Below are 15491 nucleotides of genomic sequence, written 5' to 3' on the forward strand. Positions count from 1 at the left end.
CTAGATCCTTTAACTGTTCCTCATAGGACATGATTTGCAGACCGCTCACCATCTTGGTAACTCTTCCCTGAACTTGCTCCAGTTTGTCTATGTCTTTTTTAAAGTGGGGTGACCAGAACTGGACACAGTAATCCAGATGAGGTCTGACTAAGGAAGAGTAGAGGGGGATAATTACCTAACGTGATCTAGACTCTATGCTTCTCTTAATACATCCCAGAACTGGGTTTGCCTTTTTGGCTGCTGCATCACATTGTTCACTCATGTTCAGTCTATGATCTATTAGTACGCCCAAGTCTTTTTCACATGTGCTGCTGCTTAGCCCAATTCCTCTGCTTCTGTATGTGCTGTCTTCATTTTTCTTGCCCAGATATAGGACTCTGCATTTCTCCTTGTTAAATACCATTCTGTTAGTCACTGCCCACTGTGCAAGCTTTTCTAGATCTTTTTGAATACTCTCTCTCTTTTCCCTAGTGTTAGCTATGCCTCCTAGCTTTGTGTCACCAGCAAATTTGATCAATTTCGCATCAATTTTTTCCTCCAGATCATTTTTAAAAATGTTGAACAGCACTGGGTCTAGAACAGAGCCTTATGGCACCCCACTTGATACATTCTTTCACTTCGATGTGCAGCCATTTATGACCACTCTTTGAGTACTGAAGTATAGTGATGAGCAGCGCCAGAAGTGGTTGAATATCTTTAAAAACGCATCAACAGATGCTTCTTTATTAGATCAAGCAAATCCAGTATAACACGAAGTTTCGACCCGACAGAGGGTCTTTTTCAAGTCTTTTTTGGATCCAAAGGAGTGCTGCTGTGATATTTATTGTTTGGATGATCACTCTTTGAGTACTATCACTCAGCCAGTTGTGAATCCACCTAACAGTTGTCTTGTCAATCCCATATTTGGTCATTTTTTCAAGTATGGTATGAGATACTTTGTCAAATGCTTTACTAAGGTCAAGATATACTATATCCACCACATTTCCCTGATCAACCCAGTCAGTGATACTGTCATAGAAGGAAATTAGATTTGTCTGGCATGACCTGCTTGTTACAAACCCATGCTGGCTCTGGTTAATTACTCCATTTTATCCTAGTACTTGCATACATGCTGTTTAATAATTTGTTCAAAGATCTTTCCCGGTATAGAAGTCAGGCTCAAAGCGCCTATAGTTTCCTGGATCCACCTTTTTCCCTTTTTTGAAGATAGGGACAACATTTGCCCTTTTCCAATCTTCTGGGACTTCTCCTGTTCTCCAAGAATTTTCAAAGATTATGGCGAGTGGTTCAGCAATTACCTCCACTGCTTCCTTTAGTATACTAGGATGTAATTCATCTGGACCTTGAGACTTGAATTCATTTAAGTTAGCTAAGTGTTCCTTCACCATCTCTCTGCTTACAGATAACCTGCATTCTTTTATTCCCCCAATAGCACAGGGAAGATCAGTTGATGTAACATCTACTTTCTGAGAGAAAACAGATACAAAATGGAAATTTAAAAGTTCGGCCTTCTCAACATCAGTCTTAACCAATTCACCATTTTCATCTTGCAAGCATCCAATAGCATCTTTGACTTTTCTTTTGCTTTTGACATATCCCCTAAATCCTTTTTTATTGCTTTTGGCCTCTGTTGCAAGCCTCAATTCATTATTAGCTTTTCTGACACTTGCCCTACAGTTTCTGCAGACTGCATTATATTAAATCCTCAATTTCTTTTGTTAAAAAAGCTATGGCACGAGAGGGAGAACTGTTTGCAGAACAGTGTCAGTCACTGGAAAGATATATAGTGTATAAGAAAAGAAAGAAGGAAAAAATTCATATCTTTTCTGGGGTCCCCCGCTACACAGTTATTTATCCTCTGCTTGCTCTCCTTTGGATGTCCCTGCAGTGGGACAGGGTTTCCTCTAAACAACAAATTCATGGTCTGATTTAGCCACACCACCACGTGTCTCATAACGTAGCTCACTTGTGCGGCCTCCTTTGAGGCGCTGTCCACACCTTTCTTGCTTTGAGTCACTGGAAAAGGGAATTTTTTTGCTAACCCTTCTGATGTTAATAGAAACAGATGGTTGCAGATCGGCAGGAACTATTTGCTATATTTATGGGAGAAAGCCCAAAGGAATCTCTTTTTTTTCCCAGCAGTCTACTTTGATTTGGGTAATCAATTCAGAAAGTTACTGGCCTTTATGGCCCATCAGGACACTGCCCTCCTCTCAATACTGAGGATTAAGTGAGCTGAGGGAGCCACACTCTCTGACGCGGTAGATATTTAGTTCAATTCTACAGAACTCTATCTCAGATTGTTTATTCCTCTACTGAACTAAACACCTATCTAGCAGATATAGTATTCTCTAAACTACAAGATACTCATAAATCCTTATTAGACTCCCCTATCACTATGGAAGAAGTCAAGGAGGCAATGACAGCCATGACTAAAGGTAAGAGCCCGGGACCAGACGGTCTGCCGTTGGAGGTCTATTTACAATACAAAGAGGGAATTGCGCCAAACTTGCTTTCCTTATACCAACGTCTATTTGAGGAGGGTCATCTCCCAGAGTCTATGTCAGAGAATAGCATAGTACTTATTTTGAAGCCTGACAAAGATCAATGTGGTTCATATAGGCGCATTTCCCTATTAAACACTGATTATTAGATCCTTACTAAGATATTGGCCTCTCACCTGAATCAAATAATAAAAGAAATTATACATCCTAACCAAGTGGATTTGTCTCCGAAATATCTCCGAAAACCTGTGAAAACATAAGAAGGACACAGGTAGTCACCCAGGTAGGTTGGAGGTGGGGGGCAGACTGGGCCTTGGCTTCATTGGACGTGGCTAAGGCATTCGATTCTATCAAATGGCCATACTTGATAGAGGTACTTCGGAGATTTGAATTTGGAGACTCATTTACTAAGTGGATCTCTATTCTGTATGGATCTCCGGTAGCCATGGTCATGGTGATTGGCCAGGCCTCCACCTCCTTCTTACTACACAGAGGCCCCTGGCAGGACTGTCCATTTTCCCCCCTCCTGTTTGCTATCGCCATAGAGCCATTGGGTCTAATGATTCGACAACATGCTTCATACGTACAAGGCATTGGGATTGGATCTAGAAAGGATAGGATAGGTCTGTACGCAGATGATTTAATACTTACTATGTCAGAACCTAGGAACACCTTGCCACTGGCTAATTCTCTGATAGATGTGTTTGGGAGATTTTCAGGCTTACGAATTAACTGGCAGAAGTCAGCTTTTATTCCTCTGAGACTTGGGGGTGGCAGATGAGAGAAGTATTCGACAATCCACAGATCATTTCTCAATTCAAATATCTCGGAATCTATATCTCTAGTGATCACACTCTAAGATTTAACCTGAATATTGCTCCCTTTTTAACATCCCAGCAACGTAAACTCAAAACCTGGAGTGCTCTGCCATTATCTGTGGCCGGCAGAATAAATCTCATTAAAATGATTGACCTTCCCAAGTAACTATACTGCATAGAGCATGCAGGCATAATCGCACCATAGAAATTTTTCAGAAAGACCAACTAATTGATAGTGTCTTTTGTTTGGGGTAAAGCTAGAGCCAAGCTTTGCATTGAAACACTACAGCACTCAAAAGACAGGGCAGGAACGGCGCTACCAGACTTTAATATTTTCTATGTTACAACCTAGGAACACCTTGCCACTGGCTATTTCTCTGATAGATGAGTTTGGGAGATTTTTAGGTCTACGCATTAACTAGCAGAGGTCACAGAATTTCTAACCCAGCTAATGGAAATGCCAGTCCCACTCGGCCCAAGCATATGCTTGCTGGAAGTTTTGAATGACGAGTTCTGGCAATTTAACGACCGGATGTTACATATTAAAGTGCTGTTACTGGCCCACAAGGCGATAGCTTTAAGATGGATGGATAAACGTCCTCCAACGCTTACACAGTGGCAGAATATGGTGATGGTTTAGATTAGCATGGACACTGTGTTGTTTTTATTTTATATATATATATATATATATATATATACAATTTTTTTTTCATTTTATTCTGTAATATTTTGTTAAATTATTCTTGCAGGTTTCTTTGACATCTATGTCCCCCATTACATCCTATTAGACCTCTGGGGGACATTGACTATATATATATATATTTTTTTTTTTTTTTTCCACAGGTTTCCACTGTGAGTGGGACATCTATAAAAGCCCCAGTTGTGGGGAAAGACATCCCCTATAATGATATTAGTCACTGTGATAACTATTCTAGTCTACTAAGACCCTGCAGCTTTGATTGGTTACTAAGTCCCATGCAGGAAACAGCACTGGTGCTTCCTGCTTTACCTACCATGGGTCCTTGGGGGCCTGATGATGGTGTTAACGCTTCATCAAGGATAAGATTCATTGAATGGGTTTCCTTTCCTCTTTCCGACTCCCTCTGGCTCCATTTCCTCCTGCAGTTACTCTCTGTAGTATTGTTGAAACCTCAGGGTCTTAGCCACAAATCTTCTGGCCAATTGCCTCTCCTTAGGCAGTCTCCGTACCTAGCAGCCAACTGTCCTGGCACACACACAGGCTATGATGCCTTAGCAGCATCTCCTTCTTGCAGCTCTCAAGTCTCCCCTAGGCGCTCCTATCCACACAGGTGCCTCCTGCTGTCCACTGTGTCACAGCAAACAATTCTTTACATTGGCCAGGCAGCAGCCAATCAATGAACGTCCTTCTGGGCATGCTCCTTTACTGCTTTCAAATTGTCACAAAAATTGTTGCATGGGCCGAATTTGTTGCATCTCTGCTTATTACGATAGTAACCCAGTTAACCCTGTAGATATGTAAAAGAAAGTCCCTTTCATATCTAAGTATGGATTTACAAGTTACAAACATCTACAGCTTGGCACAAGCATCCAAAAGTAACCCATGAAATCTGGGTGCAAGATTAGGAGACAATCAAAGTCCATTGTATATAACTTTTTATGCTGGATTCCATGAACATATCAGCACTAGAGATGAGCGAACGTACTCGTCCGAGCTTGATGCTCGGGCGAATATTAGGGTGTTCGGGATGTTCGTTATTCATAACGAACACCACACGATGTTCGGATGTTCGGGTTACTTTAACTTTCTTCCCTGAGAAATCATTTCTATATGCGCTCAATGGGGCCGGCGGCAGCAGCGCCAACCCCATTGAGAACATATAGAAGACAAATCCTTCTTCTCTGCCACAGCTCTAACAGCTGTGACAGAGAAGAACGATGTTTGCCCATTGAATTCAATGGAGCCGTCAATACAGCCGACTCCACTGAATGCAATGGGCTGCCGGCGATCGCGGGATGAATTGTCGGAAAGGGGTTAAATATATAAGCCCTTTCCTGCAATTCATCCAGAAATGTGTAAAAATAAAAAATATATATATACTCACCTGGTGCCGACAGACGGAGTTCAGGCGGCAGGCTGCAGTTCTCCTGAACTGCTCTGAACAGCTGTTAGTAGTATTCAGCAGCCGGGGATTTAAAATCCCCGCCTGCTGAATAAGATGCCTCTGAATGGTCACAGCCTGACCAATCAGAGGCCAGCCCTCACTCACACCCATTCATGAATTCATGAATGGGTGAGTGAGGGCTGCCTCTGATTGGCTCAGGGGCAGGAGAGTGCCCCTGAGCCAATCAGAGACAGCCCTCACTCACCCATTCATGAATTCATGAATGGGTGTGAGTGAGGGCTGGCCTCTGATTGGTCAGGCTGTGACCATTCAGAGGCATCTTATTCAGCAGGCGGGGATTTTAAATCCCCGGCTGCTGAATACTACTAACAGCTGTTCAGAGCAGTTCAGGAGAACTGCAGCCTGCCGCGCTGAACTCCGTCTGTCGGCACCAGGTGAGTATATATATATTTTTTATTTTTACACATTTCTGGATGAATTGCAGGAAAGGGCTTATATATTTAACCCCTTTCCGACAATTCATCCCGCGATCGCCGGCAGCCCATTGCATTCAGTGGAGTCGGCTGTATTGACGGCTCCATTGAATTCAATGGGCTAACATCGTTCTTCTCTGCCACAGCTGTTACAGCTGTGGCAGAGGAGAACTTGCTGTGTCGTTCCCATCATTTTCTTGAATTGCCAAGATTTTCACACATGAAAACCTTAGCGAGCATCGGCGAAATACAAAAATGTTCCGGTCGCCCATTGACTTCAATGGGGTTCGTTATTCGAAACGAACACCCGAACATCGCGGGAAGTTCGTTTCGAATAACGCGAACCCGAACATTTTGGTGTTCGCTCATCTTTAATCAGCACCAATGTCATTGTTAAACCCACCTCCACCGACCAGATTAACACAAAAATATATCTATTCTTCCAATGCCTTTTAGCCGTTCAGAAAATGATTTGACACAGTTCTGAAATTAGTTTAACATTTATGATATAGTTAAAGATTCAAGATCCACTAAGCTCACTGCTATGAAGTAAAATCATTTTTTCTTCTCAAACATAAAACATGAATGCTGTTACTATTTAAAACCCTAAAACCTGTATGGGATTGTTTCTTGATAGTCGAGAAGTAATGGCCAGAAAAGACACACTGTAGTCTATAACAGGTCATTACTTTGCTTACTGTATCGCACTAAGGGTCTACAACACATGAAAAGCAGCAAAAAAGAGCCAGCACTCACAACTTTAAATTAAAATGATTGGTACCTGTTATATAATGAGGTGACTTTTCAGTTCACACGTGAACATTTTCTCAAGCCAGCTTCAAAAACATTCCTATGTCGATAGAAACATCACACCATATGGATGAGTAAAAACACCAATTATCTTAAGTTGTGAATGCTATTTCCTTGCCTGCTTTTCTCGTAATAGAAAATGATCAAGTACTTTGGGGGGTGTGCACCACTTTTGGATTTCTGTTCCTACTTACCACTGTGCTACTTCTTTGTAGCCTTTCAAATGAGACTCAAAACAGTCTACCAAACCTTATCATTGCGGATCACCATGACTACCATTTTTCCTGTTGACCATACGTCTTCAGTAGAGATGAGCGAGCACCAAAATGCTCGAGTGCTCGTTACTCGAGTCGAACTTTCAGGGATGCTCGAGAGTTCGTTTTGAGTAACGAACCCCATTGAAGTCAATGGGTGACTCAAGCATTTTTGTATATGACCGATACTCGCTAAGGTTTTCATTTGTGAAAATCTGCAAAACCCAAGAAAGTGATGGAAACGACACAGAAACGGATAGGGCAGGCGAGGAGCTACATGTTGGGCTGCATCTCAAGCTCCCAGGTCCCACTATTAAGCCACAATAGTGGCAAGAGTGCCCTCCCCCCCCCCCCCGCACTGTCAGCATAAAGATCGTTCTCCTCTGCCACAGCTGTAACAGCTGTGGCAGAGAAGAACGATGTTAGCCCATTGAATTCAATGGAGCCGGCAATACAGCCGGCTCCATTGAAAGCAATGGGCTGCCGGTGATCGCGGGATAAATTGTCGGGAAAGGCTTAAATATATAAGCCCTTCCCTGCAATTCATCCAGAAATGTGTAAAAATAAAAAAAATATATATACTCACCTGGTCCCGGCAGACGGAGTTCAGCGCGGCCGGCTGCAGTTCTCCTGAACTGCTCCGAACAGCTGTGAGTAGTATTCAGCAGCCGGGGATTTAAAATCCCCGCCTGCTGAATGAGCTGCCTCTGATTGGTCACAGCCTGACCAATCAGAGGCAGCTCTCACTCACACCCATTCATGAATTCATGAATCAGTGAGTGAGTGCTACCTCTGATTGGCTCAGGGGCAGCTCTCAGCTGAATGACAGCTGAGAGCTGCCCCTGATTGGCCCTGCGCTGAGCCAATCAGAGGCAGCACTCACTCACCCATTCATGAATTCATAAATGGGTGTGAGTGAGAGCTGCCTCTGATTGGTCAGGCTGTGACCAATCAGAGGCAGCTCATTCAGCAGGCGGGGATTTTAAATCCCCGGCTGCTGAATACTATTCAGAGCAGTTCAGGAGAACTACCGGCCAGACGCGGCTGAACTCCGTCTGCCAGGACCAGGTGAGTATATATATTTTTTTTATTTTTACACATTTCTGGATGAATTGCAGGGAAGGGCTTATATATTTAAGCCCTTCCCGACAATTCATCCCGCGATCACCGGCAGCCCATTGCTTTCAATGGAGCCGGCTGTATTGCCGGCTCCATTGAAGTCAATGGTCAGTCCTCGTTTAATCGAGACGAGTACCGCGTGGTGCTCGTCTCGAGTAACGAGCATCTCGAGTACCCTAATACTCGAACGAGCATCAAGCTCGGACGAGTATGCTCGCTCATCTCTAGTCTTCAGTAATTGATATATGTTAAGGCCCATTTACACTGGACAGTTAGCATTATGGTTCCTTTGTTTACAAACAGTTGTAACAATAACTACTCAAAGTAAATACACATAGATACACTATATATGAATCATGGAATGGTAGAGTTGGGAGAGACCTCCAGGGTCATCGGGTTTAACGCCTTCATATATATTGATTGCACATTCCTAAAAATCATCACTATTATCAGCGGTATTGGTCAGTGTAAGTGCCTGTCTAACACATGGTTGGATAGGTTGACACTACCTGCTAGGCAAAAAGACATTTCTCAACCATTGCTCTTATAGTCATTTCGAATTATCACCTTTATTATTTCAACCTGAAATTCTGAACGATTTTTCAAGCCAGTGCTCATTCTAGTGTGCTATAGTCATGAGAAAAACTAAGTACACCCTTCAAGTAATCAGTTTCCGTATGACTTTGTGCACCAGATGCTTTGCACCATATTTGCTACGTATTTTAGACACTGTGATCAGTTAAGGGGTGTTCTTATGTAAAAATAGGGCATGGCCTAAATTGCACCAAAATTGCACTAAGTTGCTACAAATTGCACCAAAACTTTAGTGCAATTTTTGGCATAAACTAAGCGAAATAAAAGGTTATCTTGTCTAAAGTTCTGAAAGAGTGCTAGCAACTAGTCTTCCCGTGTAAATTAGACTTAAGTCTGCACTGTTGGATTTTTAGTCATTAGTAAACAAGTCCCATTGTTCCAGAAGTCTTGTAGTTTGCTCAGATACAACTGTGCAAACTTTGTGACACTAGGTCACATGGTCCATTGTGCTGGAGTGGGTGGAGTCCACGGTTCATAATAAAATATAAATACACCCAATGTATTTAGTGAGGCAGGTAGTTTATATTTTCAGACTCTTTGCTTCTGCATAATTTTGTTCTGCTACTACAGCATATCTGTTCTATCTATATCTATTGTGGTGAAATTTATTTGTGATCAATAAAAAATTACTTTTGATGGGATCCACTCAAGCTTGTTGCTTTTGGCAAATATATTGGTTTTTGGCATTTTAGAAAGAAGACTTTTTCCTAGTTACCCTACCAAACTTCAGTTTTTTTCTATTTGCAAGTCATGAACTTGAACATTTAACATGCTCAGGACTTTAGAGTCTGAGATGTAACTCTTGGGTTTTTGCAATTTCTCTGAGTAGTGCATGCTCTGACCTTGGCATGATTTTGCTGGGACGTCCACTTTTGGGAAGACTATTGAATGTTTTCCACTTTCTCACTGTAGAATGATGGACTCTAAATGTTTTTATCTAGTCGTATAACCCTTCCCAGATTGTTCGGCAGCAACTATTGCTTCTCTAAGATAATTTCTGATGTCGTTCCTCCTTGCCGTTGTATTAACACATGCCTGAATGCTCCAGACCAGCAAATTGCCAAAACGTCTTCTTTTTTTTTTTTATAGAGGTGGTCACACTTACTGATGATCACTTAACCAAGGACATTTGGTTATGTTCACCTGGCTGCTTCCCAGCCTCTTATTTTCTATGGAAACACTACGAGTGTATTTCATGTTTCATACGTCACTTCAACATTTTGGCCTAGTTTTTGTTAAATAAATAATAGCATGGTGTAATTTATAATGTGATGCTGTTCATCTAAGGGTAGTGTTTACCCAATTGTAAGACCTTGTAAAGGTTTTCTTATTATGTCCTGATACATAAAACCATAGGTTTCAAAGAACATGCATTTCCTTTTTCCCATGACTGTATGTGTAAACAGGTTTAGTTTAGAAGCTACACAAAAAGCTTTCAATAATGTTCTAGTCACCTTCAATCTTAATGTGCTTACTTCTATATGTTTTTTAATTTCACTACCCTTCCCATTTTTCACTACCTCTCATTCATGCTTACTAGTTCCAGCTCAATTTTATTGTGACTGGTCTACATCCCTTTTTTCCATCTTGTCCTCCTCAGGCACTCTACATCATGCCAGTAATAACTTCTTCACGTCCTTCCCTCTATTTTGAGGAGCCATCTGTTACATTCTTGGTTTCATCCGCTGTCCCTGTCCTTTTACTTGCCTTATCTCTTTTCCATATCTGTCTTCAGTATCCTCTTGAATGATTCATTCTTTGTTTCCCTGCAGTCTCTTGTCCTTGTCTTGCCTTTATTAGATGTTCTAAATAAGTTTGCTTCATTGTCTAAATGTAAAGGAATATAATGCTATAATTCATGTTAGAATTCCCATGATTTTCCATCTTTTTATTTGCAAATTAAACTTGTACCGGTAAAAGAATGGAGTATTTTAAATCTCACATTACAATTTGAGCGATTATATTTTCTGTTGAGATTGCTTTTGTAGATACCTTCAATATATCCATAACACATGAGACCTTCAAGTAAGTTTCGTATTATTTTTTTAAGATAAGGAACTCGCAGAGGGAGAGGTTGAATTATACCATTATCTCTTCTGTTAAAGAGTTCTTTAACATCTACAGAACATTGGTAGCGAATCTAGGTCAAGCAAATAATCCTCTCAGTCATGTGGTCGTAATCTGCTTCTCATCTCTTGCATTAACTCTCTCACTGTTGAGATATATCCACTAAACATAGACAAGATACATGATGGGGGTAGGGTCATTTGAAAAGGTTAGCCAGATTGTAGACAGGCTCCTTGTTAAACAATGTACATGAATACATAGTGATGTTTGACTTCAATATGAGTCTTGAAATGTAACTTTTTGGTTATGCTGTTTTTTCTATGCTGAGATTTAGGAATATGATTATAACTTGCGTTATACCTTCCAGTTACAGCTTTATCTGTCCTAGTTTTGTTGCAAAAGTATGTACCCTGATATCTTTTTTCCCATATCTTCGCATTATTTGCAAATACTTTCATCTGTAGAGATCTGCTGAATATTGTCCTGATCCAAGTACTTAATAGATGTTTTCTGCTAAGCCTGCTTGAAGGGAATTATGCAGAACTTTCGATGCAGCACTTTTTGGATGTGAAGACAATGTAAGATGAAGATAGAATAGGAATGAAAGAACTCTGCATTAACTATTGACATAAACAAAGAGAACAAACACATTGGATGAATGTTTACAACAGAGGACCCTGATCATGGAGGAAAATATATTAAAGAAATGACCTAATTCTTGTAATCAAGTACTAAGTTACTAAGACTCAAGAATTCTACATCTAATTGCAAAGATCACAACAATAAGCAAAGTAGGAAATATCAGTTTGAAACTTGATACCAAATGCTGTATGCCAATTCTCGCGCAATAAATTGTTGGTCAAAATGCAAAGTGACAGTTGGCAACTTGTAGTAACATTGTACAATGACGGAGATTTTATTGTGTCCCCTTTGTTGGTTGAAGAGGCACTAGGCCTTCAGTATTAACTTTCACTTTTTTCTCTATTTCCTGTGCAGTATAAAGTAATAGGCCATTCTGTAGAAGTTGACTTTAATGTTTTTTTTCAGTAGAATTACAGGAAGTCCCGTAAAATGCCCTTATAAGTCTTGAAAATCTCCCAAGACACTTGAGTACATATGCAATAATGATATTGGCAGTTCAGGGGTGCTTTTACGATTCAGTCTAATAATAACATAGTAATATAGTATGTTAGGCCAGTTCAGCCTATTATTCCCCCCAATGTATAATGCATACATACTGCACAGAACTTTACATAATTCATGTTATGGATTCTGTCATCTTTGTGGCTCACAATTTTTGAATTCAGCTATTACCATGTTTTTGAAATGTGTGAGGAAACTAGAATACCCAGAAGTAACCAACACAAACACATTGAGAACATACAAACTCCATAGAGATGTTCCACTTGGTCAGATTTGGATTTAGGACACCAGCACTGCAGAGCTAACAGTGTTATCCACTGAGCCACCATGATTCCAATGGTGCTAATCCTGGTACCTCTGTTTTTTTCCCCTACTCCAACTGTAAGCTAGAGATAGGAAGCTCTTTCAGCAACTGATTACTAAATACTTTGATTGCACAGAAATATTTGCTGATCATTTCAGATTTGACACTAAAGCAGGCACAAATGTGGTACCTTCTGCCACTGATAACGAAATTCTTTCATTCAACAGCATTGTGTGCTGATGACTTCAGATTATTTGGTACTAAAAGTACCTTTAGGGCTAATGCCTATGGGCTGATTTCCACCATGTTCTACCACAGCTATTAGGTTCTATTGAACCTAATCTCTCAATGTACATGCTGCAGAATTTGGCAGCGTGAAATAACCCCCGGCATGTCCTATTTGCCGCGGGGCATATGCACAGATGGCTTCCATTGTAGTCAATGGAAGCCGGCCGTCACGCTACACTTCCGCTGTAGCACAACGGTAGTATAGCGTGAAAACGCACCCCGCCCACCACCGGCTGCATCATATGACACTGCTGGCGCGTCTTGTGACATTGCCGACACATTATGTGACACCTACGGCGCGTAATGCACTGTACTGCACATTCTCGCCGGGGGTCATGCAGGACTTCGCGCAGCGGATCTGGAGGTAAGTATGGGGTCTTTAGGGGGGTGCCGTGACAGACTCCGCTGCGGTATTCCACTTGTGGAGCCCGTCACGGCCGTGTGCATTAGGCCTTACGCGATTATCGCCCAAATAATTACTTGGGAGATAGTCGGCCCATGTATACACAGCTACCGACAGAGCACTGAGCAAGAAATCGCTCACTTGTTGGAGTCACTTTTAGCTCACCTAAAAACTAAGTGACTGCCTGGTCACAGTGCATGGAAGTGGGTGGTCAAAAGACATCTCTGGCACACTGTGCCTTCAACAACTTTTGCTCCTGTGTGAAAGCACAGCAGTGATAATCAGTGGGACAACTGTCAAGTACTTATGGACCTGACAGTCGGCCCATATAAAGGTGCCTTAAAGCAGGCATTAAATGTGCTACCTACCAGTCATATGTTACTCCCACAGATAGGGGTGAAACATGGTGTTACTGAACTTGCTGGCTACTTACAGCACCAGTGGAGGGGTGATTGCATCTGATGAATTAAAAAAAAAGTCTTAAGGGAAAAATAGAGGTGTGAAATAGAGCAACGCGATCAGGGAATGCTGATGGGTTTCTATAGCAACTAAAGTCCTAGAATAGGACCCCAGTTCTGCCATCTTTGAACTCCTATTAGGACCTGCAAGAGTCCTATAAGTTTTTACTAACAGGCATAATACACTGCAATACAGAGGTATTTCAGTATATTATAGAATTGATCAAACAATCACATGGTTCAGTCCCATAGTGCGACTAAAAATGTAACATTACTAACCAGTAATCAGTTTTCCAGGAGCCCATCCAATACCTGTGTGAGACCACCTCCCATCCAGACAGGAAACAACAACCTCCAAAATTGCTTTGAGGGCAGGAACACCATCCATATCTTTAGTTCATAGCAAGATCCATAAGTCCATTGGGGTGTAATCCTAACTTTATCTGTAGTATTATTTATTTATCACATACATATATAGTTTTCCATATGCACTTAATATTGAGGTGCTGTCCTGGGCTCATGGAGAGCTGATTACGGGTAGGTAATCTTATGATTCCCTTATGCCATGACAGCACGTGTGAGAGAATAAACAAGATAATATAGTCCTAAGGGAGGCTAAATGTTGAAGGATCTTTCTTCCAAAGGATAATTGATCCTCAGATTGGAGATCCAGCCTGTAATTCTTAAAAAGGGTATTTGTTAGACCTCCAAGTAGCAGCTCTGCAGATATGATCAATAGATATGGAAGCTCTCTCTGCCCACGAAGCAGAAATTTTCCTAATAGAGTGAGCTCTAAACTCAATCCAGAGTCTCAATCCCTCTGGATGAATAAACTGACCTAATTATGAAAACAATCCATCTAACCAAAGTTTTACTAGACACTTTCTGACCTTTGTTATTCTCCTGAAACTGTACAAACAGTAGAGATAACTTTCTCGATTTAGTAACATCTAGCTATTAGACATCTAACATCAAGTAAATGAAGTTGACATTGTTTTTCATCCTTAGGCTCTTGGCAGATGGAGGGTAGGACAATTTCATGAGAGCTGTGAAAGTCAGAAACCACCTTGGGAAGAAAAACAGGGTCAGGTTTATTTAGAATATTCATAAATGGAGGAACTGCAGATATCTCTATGATCTCTCCTACTCTCCTAGCAGAAGTAATCACTATTTAAAAGGTCATTTTATAAGATAGAAATTTAATTGGAATCTCCTTCAAAGGAATGTAGACAAAGATGAGATAATACTAAGTTTAAATCCCACGGAGGAGCGCTGGATCTGATAGTGGGATGTATTCTACTAACAGCCTTGATGAATCTTTTGATCCAAGGATGCCTACATAATTTAATGTCAAAGAGAGCACTAAGAGCCGAAACTTGTACTTTAATAGTATTAGTCCTTAACCCTTTATCAAACCCACCTGAAGAAATTCAAGTATTGAGACCTTTATCGATATCCACCTCATTATCATTAAAATTAAAGTAGGCTTTCTAAATTCTAAGATAAATTTTAGAGGTCACCTCATTTCTGCTAGAGAGTAGGGTAGAAATTAAATTATCTGATAAACAATTTAGTTTTAAGACCTGCCTTTAAAATTCCAAGCAGTTACGGCCCATTTAGACACAACGATTATTACTCAAAATTTGCTCAAAAGCCATCTTTTGAGCGATAATCGTTGCGCACTGTTCATGTACTATTCATTCATCGATGATTTCTAGCAAGCTAGAAATCACCGATGACTCTTATCTGCGCCACATGCTTATTTTCTCAGGGGGCGACCCTGATAGTATTATTTCAGCTGGTATCCCGCGGGCAGTTCTCAGCAGGACACCAGCTGAAAGCTCCGTGAACAATGCAGCTGTTTGCATATACAAAGCAGCTGCTTTGTTCTCTGAGCTATCGCGGCAGTATACTGCTCTGTCTGCATTAATTCGTAAGCAGCTAATTAGCTACTTAGAGTTATGCAAAGATGATTGCTCAAAACTGTTTGTTTGAGCGATTTTTGAGCAATTATCTTTTAGTGTAAATGGACCTTTAGACATAGGGGCATTATTTGTGAATGAAACAAAGGGCCCTGATGGAGCAGATCTTTTCTCACTGGAAAAACCCAATGGTCTGTCAGAGACAAAATTCTCAGGCAAGAAAACCAAA

The sequence above is a fragment of the Eleutherodactylus coqui genome, chromosome 5 (assembly GCF_035609145.1).
Source record: "Eleutherodactylus coqui strain aEleCoq1 chromosome 5, aEleCoq1.hap1, whole genome shotgun sequence".
Classification (NCBI taxonomy): domain Eukaryota; kingdom Metazoa; phylum Chordata; class Amphibia; order Anura; family Eleutherodactylidae; genus Eleutherodactylus; species Eleutherodactylus coqui.